We start from the raw sequence: 7,870 nt of genomic DNA on the forward strand, positions 1-7,870 counted from the left end.
TGCAAGTGGCCGTAAGTTTCTAGGCTCACACTTGAATTAATACAGTTACACAATATTGAACTCAGTATAAGCCCTGTAAGACATAAAATTGAATGAGTTTTTAAACCTTTAAAAAATCTCCATTTCATTTTAGAATATATTGTTCCTTGCAGAAAGACTCATTGTTTTTGCTACTAATGCTGAGATGTTGGTGCATGTCTCTCTAATCTGTATGCATCTGATTTCTTTTTTTGTTTTGCCATGTACCCAGGCTGGCCTCCAACTCACTATGTAGCTGAAAATAATCTGGAACCTCTGATTCTCCTGCCTCCATCTGCCGAGTGTTGGGATTATAGTAGTGAACCTCCATTCTCAGTCCTCTGTTTTAATTTGTTGATTTTTGGGGGGGGGTATGAGAAAGAGCACATGGTCTCTTCTTAATCACAGCTGATTCTTCAGCCCCAGCTGACCAGAGCCCACAGATTCTCAACTCAAAATCTCACACAAACAGCCCTGATAACCTCCGCTTCCCTTTGAAGCTTCATAAGCCAGGCCTCCATCATTCACAACTCTTTTAGCCTAACTGTTCCAAGCTCCACAACAACAAACTCTGAGCACACAATGGCTTTTCCAGCCCAAAGTTCCAAACACTTCCACAGTCCTCCCCAAAATACCAAGGTCAGATCTGTTACAGCAATATCCCTCTCTCTGGTACCAATTTCTGTCCTAGTTTGTTTCTCCATTGCTGTGACAAAACACTATGACCACTACCTACTTAGGGAGGAAAGGGTTTATTTCTCTTACATCTCTCAGGTTCATCAGGGAGCCCAAGGTAGGAACTCAGGGCAGGAACCTGAAAGCAGGAGCTGGAGTGTAGGCCATGGAGGAACATTGCTTATTGGCTTGCTCCCCTGGCCGCTGCTCAGCTTGCTCTCTTATCCAACACAGGCCCACCTGCTCAGGGGTAGCACTACCCACAGTAGGCTGGGCCCTCCCATATCACTCAACAATCAAGAAAATGCCCCACAGACATGGCCACAGGCCAGTCCAATGGAGACAATTCCCCAATTGAGGCTCCCTCAACCCAGGTGTGTCAAGTTGACACTAAAGCTATCCAGCACATTGCCTATGACTTTGTCATATTTAGTCTTATTGTGTTCAGCTATGGTGCCCCCAGTCCTACTCACGATAACACTTTTGCCATTAAGACAAGCTGAATTTTGTCAAAGGTCATTTCTATAACTATTGAGGTGATCATGTGATTTTATGATAAGACTTGTGTGCCTGGAGTTACTTGGTTGAATTTTTTGATGTGAGTTTCTGGCCCATCTGGGTTGAGTGGGCATTGGAACTATGCTTGATATGACCATGACCTAGATGGTTTTTGGATCTTCTAGGTGATGCTTGGAGTCCAGTATTGAGGAAGAATGATGCTGACTCCTGGGTGAATGGCTCAGGTGATTCCAGATTGGCTAGATGGCACAGAAGGAAGTCCCATGGGTTGTAGGACAAGGCATGGGCTTGGTGTTGGGGGTCTCAGGTTCCAGAGCATTCCAGGTTCTCATATATCACACTGGAAGCTTGATGATATGGGATTGGAGGGAAGAAGAGGGTTGCAGGTCTATGACATAAGACATGTCCCAGGGCTTGTCTGAGTTCATTGGGGCCATGTAGGGAGCCTGAAGATGATCAGAAGTCTGGAATCTCAGATAGTGCTCTAACAATCTGAGTTTTTATGGATCATAACAGAAACCTGGGGATTGGCAGGCTTGTAACCCCTAGACAGGTGCCTGGGCCAGTACAAGTTAGCCTGGGTCATGACCAGGATAAAGCCTGAGGAAAAGCAGGGGCTCTGACACTGTGAGACTCTAATGTCTCATAGTGTCAGGGCTGGGCCACAGTGGGAAGTTTGTGGTGAAAGTCAGCGGATGGCATAAGGTCTGTTTCAATTCTCATGATCTTCCATGAAGTAACTGGAAACATGAATCAATAAGTAGATCTTGGTTAACCACTTGAGCAGAAAGATAATGATCTTTCCATAAAAGAGTGAAACATTTCCCTTTTTCCAGGGCTTACATTGAGGAAAAGACACATGATGTGAAAATAGTAATGCTAGAGCTTCATTTTAGTCAATAATGCACTTTCTTACCTCCTTTCTGATGTTAGGAACACTGCAGCAATGACTGGGGGAAGAAATATTACCCAGATCAGTGAATTCATCCTCCTGGGATTCTCAGATTTCCCCAGAATCACAGCACTGCTCTTCATCATATTCCTGCTCATCTACATCACAGCTCTGACTGGGAACCTGTGCCTCATTGTTTTAATAAGGATGGATTCCCACCTCCACACCCCCATGTACTTCTTCCTCAGTAATCTGTCCTTCATAGACCTCTGCTATGTCACATGCACAGTCCCACAAATGCTTTCAGACTTTTTCCAGGAAAAGCAAACTGTCAGCTTTGTGAGCTGTACCATTCAGAATTTCATCTTTTCTACCATGGGGCTAGGTGAATCTTGCCTCATGACAGCCATGGCCTATAACAGGTGTTTTGCCATATTTTCTCCTCCCCTTCTTGGGAGACCTACATGCCCACACCCTTTGAGATCCCAGGACCGACAAACCAACAGAGTACCTTCTATTTTGGGTTTTGCATACTTTATCACATCCGGGAAAGGGTGACTTACAAAGGCATGAATTCTCATACGCTTATATTTGAAACACCCGCCACCAGCTCATCACGCCCCGCTTCCTCATGCCATCTCACCCTGCTCACCCAATGCCAGCTCAGTTCCCCCTTGCTCAGTATGGCAGCAGCTCCTCCCCTTCAAGCAACTGATTGGGTGGGAGAAGTGATGGGCTTTCGCCTGGTTGATTCCTTCCACAGAAGGTGGGAAGGAGGCGGGACTAGTGGTTACATGGAGGAACTTCAGGTTACAACAGGTATGCTGCCATTTGTAACTCTCTGCTCTATTCATCCATCATTTCACCTACCGTCTGTGTTCTGATGGTGCTGGTGTCCTATGTGGCTGATCTCCCTGCTTCTATATTCCAACTGTTCGCATTGCTTCATCTCCACTTCTGTGACCCTAATGTCATCAGACACTTCTTCTGTGACATGCCGCAGCTGCTATTTCTGTCATGCACTGACACTTTCTTTGTACAAGTCCTGGCTGCCATATTAACAATGGTTAGTAAATGTGCTAGTTATCATGATATCTTATGTGTATATCAACTTTTCCATCATGAAGATCACTTCAGTTACAGGGAGGTCCAAGGCACTTAATCCATGTGCTTCTCGCCTGACAGCTGTTTCTGTCTTCTATACCTCCAATATCTTTGACTATTTGAGTTCAGGCTCTGGTGGCTCCTCCAGCTTTGACAGATTTGCATCTGTCTTCTACACTGTGGTGATTTCCATGCTGAACCCCTTGATTTACAATCTGAGGAACAGGAAAATCAAAGATGCCATGAAGGGTTTGCAGAGGAAGACAGGCTCATGCTAAGTTCACTGATGTGGATATTTCTGACATTTGTCATATCAAAATCATATTAACCCACAATAACATGTACATAACTGGAACACTATAAAATTATTGAGACTTTGTAAAAAAAAATCTGAATTTGATGCAGACTATACACCAGCTGTATCAACAGCTATACATCAGGATCAACAGCTGATTTGATTCCATGGAGGCGTACCACCTTTAATACCTGGAAGGTCATTGTTTCTATGTTACATAAGGGCCATCTTATCACTCATCATTCTCTTCACAAGTATTTGTGAAGCATCAAAGTTCAAAGGCATTTTGCAAAAGATTGAAGACTGCTACATCACAGGGCTGTGACCCTAAAGAAGATTCTGGGTTGAGTCCCCACGCCCACCCCAGGCTCCAAAAACCTTATAAGTATTGTGATATAGTGTAATAAAGAACTGGTGACTACTGACCATACTGTCTCAGAATAGGTGAGGATGAATATATTGATCAGACTTCCTGTTTGAAAGAAATATAGCTATACATTGGCTTAATAATAGCTTTTAGAATCAATCTGATAAAGATGCCTTTTGTCTAAGGAAATCACTACTAATAATTTAAAGTTTTAGGATATAAACTTGCATCCATCTGCTATAGCTTGAGAAGAAAAATTGTGGATGACAAAGGATGGTGAGGAAGCCAAACTTCTTTCAGTGCCACTCAAGAATATTTGGGGCTTGATTTCTGGCATCTAGAAAAGTCGTGGCTAATAACACCTGAGGTTATGGGAACCTTCCCCCTCTTACTCTCCCACATTAAATGTGCACACCTTTTGTTTGAATTGATTTTGGTATTTGGGGCATCTGTTCAAGTTTGGGCTAAGAGACTTGTGCCAATTCACTGGAGTAATAGTCACTGAGTATTCAACTTTATAGAGATTACATACGCATGAAGCGGTGACGCATTCTTTCCTGCCACCTATTTATGGTCAACATTTTGCATCCCAGTGTTTTATAGTTGTATGAAACTGATGAAATGAATGTAGTAGAATAATCAAAACTGGGCTGATGAGATGGTTCATTGGATAAAGGCACTTTTGACCAAGTGTGATAACCTGGGTTGAATTTGAGCCCTGAGTCCCACAAGGTAGAAGGAGAGAATGAACACCTGCAAACTTTTTAATGCTCTCCACAGACACGCTTAGTGATCTCTCTCTCTCCCTCTCTCTCTCTCTCTCTCTCTCTCTCAATGAAAAAAGTAAAAATTTTAAAAACAGTGCAGGATTAGAGCTTGCCTATCCTGCAATCACACACACAAAGGAGAATCATTAGTGCTTCACTTGCCTGTGTTCAGATAACTGATTTGGATTTCCCTAAAAATGAGCATGGCAGCCATCCTGCCTGCACATACAGAGACAGGCTCTGCACTCCAGGGATTCCCATCAGCCTGGTCTATGAGTGTCCTTGTGCTCATGGTGTCTTGTCTTTGTAGACATAAACCAGTTGTTTAGATCAGAGTTTCCCTGCTTTGTTTCCACCCTCCTTCCTCACACTTCCCACTCTCCATCCAGTACCGGCAGGCCTCCTCATTGCAGGACTGATCACTACAGGCAAAGAAATAGCCTCAACTGTCTCTAACAATCATGACTTGGAACTTTTACAAACTTGACATGAAAGCATCTCTCTTCAGCATTGCCAGGCCAGATGGCTGCTTGGTACTATCTAATTAGAAGAGAGACAGGCCATAGACTTTTTGGGACCACATTTTGGAACTAAAAAAGCAGCCAAGTTCTGAAATAAAACTGATGTTAGACTAACTTCAGTCATTACATACATCAAAAAATCGGCAGAAGTATTGCTTTGATATCATGTGATACAGTCCTGTTTGTTCTAACAAAACTTTTGTCTCACTGATGTGGAATCTGGATCATTTTCATCCTAAGAAATCTTTAAGGAACAAATTTGATCCCCATGAACAAGAAAAGAAGAATCCGTGAGACATGCACTGAATCTCAATTAACTTCTAACAACTGTAAGCTAAAGGACATAAGACCCCTAAACTTGACCCTAATTCTGCAATTATCGATGAAAATCTATCTGTGATGAGCTGTTGCTGAGCAGTGTTGTATGAGCCTAACTAAGAAGAGACAGGTTCTGGGACACCCTCCATCACTGGCCTGCTTGCTTCCATCTCATGTATTCTTTGATAGTTGCCACTGGAAACCAGATGTGTTTTTATTTCTTGCATACATGCCTCCTATTTTCCCCTTCTGGGTCCTGTTTTTGCCACAAGACAAAGCAGATATTCTTTCTCCACTTAACACTTTTGGTGTTAGTGGGTTTCAGATCATGGAAGGTTTTAGAATTGTTTTGCATCTCATACATGTCATCTTGTGTGGTTTTCCAACAAAAGGTGGCATAAGATTTTCTACTTCGGCCAGTTATGTACCTTTATCCTTTTTTTAAAAAATGTGCTATGGTTTGAACCCAGGGCTTTACACATGCTAGGCAGGTGCTCTACCTCTGGGTTTTGATGCATTGTGGAATGATAAAGTCAATGAACATATTCACTCTTATCCCTTTTTTCCTTTGGCATTCAGCACATACTTTATTCTGGATGAGTATTCCCCAAGTGGGAACAGGCTGGGTTCCCGTAATGGGACATTTGGGAGGTGGTGGAACTTTTGACAGGTTGAAACCTAATTACAAGTCACTAGAAGGAATCCACGCAAGGGCTTGTGGACCCCGGTTTTTCGGTGTCTCTTGCCCCCTGGCTCAGGATGTGAGCAGTTTACTATAAACACTCCCCCACCATTGCCATCCAGTGTTCTCATCACACTCCAAAAGCAATGGAACAGCCCCATCCAGGACTGTGGCTAAATAACCTTTATGTCGTTCTAAGTAAATTGCCTCGGGCATCTTGCCATAGTCATGGACAGTTAACTAATATGGCATGTTTACTTAAAGATGAGTTTAACTGTACCTTTCTCTGACCTCAAAGGTTATTTTCCTCTTGCAGAGCTTTCTGGTGAGATTCAGCATAGGGTGAGGTAGAGTCTCACTTCAGTAAATCTTTTTGTGATGTTATCAACCTGTCAATTTGGGGAAAGGGGGAGATGGTTTCATAGCATGCTCTTGGTCACCTTGGGCTCAATCACTGGTGGCTCTACTATTGGCTGTGCTCTTTGGCATCAGACTACTGCCTGGCTCATCAAATGCATTTGTCATTCAATGAATGAGTGAACAAACCTTAGTATTTTAATATAAATCTTAGAAATTTAACTCAGTGTCAAAATCACCACGTTACTATACACAGCATATTTCCTGGCACTAACCAAAAATAAAGTGAATAATTTTCACAAAAGATAAAGTTTTAGAGGAACTTTATAGCCAGTATGCTATTTAATGCTATTTAATAATTGGACATATTCTATCGGAACAACACATATACTTTTTGTTTTAAAGAGTTGTCTTCAAAAACAAAATGTGTATGAAAATGCCATAATGAAACCCATTATTCCAAATGCTAATTTTAAACAGATAATAGAAAAAGAGTTCCTTTTAGGATATATCCCTACAAGCTATTTGTCAGAGAGGTTCTGAGGCAACCAAAACAACACAGGTGATTGCCATTATTTTTGGTTTTCCACCATAATTAAATGGTAAGACCATGTTCCTGAATACATTGTCCACTTTGATGGCAGAATACTGAAAAATCAATCTCGGACTGATCAAGAAACTGTCTCCCTGCTGGCTAGCTTTCATATTATTAGAGACATTATACAGGCTGCTGGGGGAAAAAAAAAGGCGTTAATGATCTTACCCAGTATTGGACAATGCATGCTATAATGCTGACCTACCAGGAAAGTTGTACCCACTAGTACAATAGTGTAATGATGGATATGGAGGTCTCCAACAACTTTATGACTGGATTGAAGGCCTGTTATACAAGAGGAATTTAATGTCTAGTACTGTAAACCTGGCCAAAAGCTCATAGCTGGAGAGATCGTATGCCAGAGGGAGAAACCTACTGGTGTTGTTTCACTAAATGGCCATGTTATTAAACTTAATATTTAGGTGTATAGCCATAAATCTGTGCTGCTTTCAACCTTGGTCAAAGAATCTCATTTTTGTCATGTGTAGTGGCTAATGGAGAGACCAAGGCAGTCAAAGTTCCAGCATGGAAGGAGAAGGGGATACCAAAGCACCACCATAGCTGAGGATAGATTAGGAATCAATGATTGTCAGGCGGAAAGAGTCACTCTTTCTTTGGGAATGTGGCAACTGGTGTGCTGACCATGACAAAGTGGGTGGCCCCACACCCTTGTACATAACTGGACCCAAGGGCCTATTAATAACAACAATAAAAAAATGATGACATGACATCAGTACAGAGACAGACTGCTGGGTCCGGG

General features: G+C 42.3%; 1 pseudogene; it reads left to right on the top strand.

Moving 5' to 3' along the window:
* The first annotated feature begins 2,158 nt into the window (after window positions 1-2,158).
* Window positions 2,159-3,486, top strand: LOC108491278 (annotated as a pseudogene).
* The last annotated feature ends 4,384 nt before the right edge of the window (window positions 3,487-7,870 follow it).

Source organism: Nannospalax galili, unplaced genomic scaffold, assembly GCF_000622305.1.
Source record: "Nannospalax galili isolate Female #2095 unplaced genomic scaffold, S.galili_v1.0 scaffold580, whole genome shotgun sequence".
NCBI lineage: Eukaryota > Metazoa > Chordata > Mammalia > Rodentia > Spalacidae > Nannospalax > Nannospalax galili.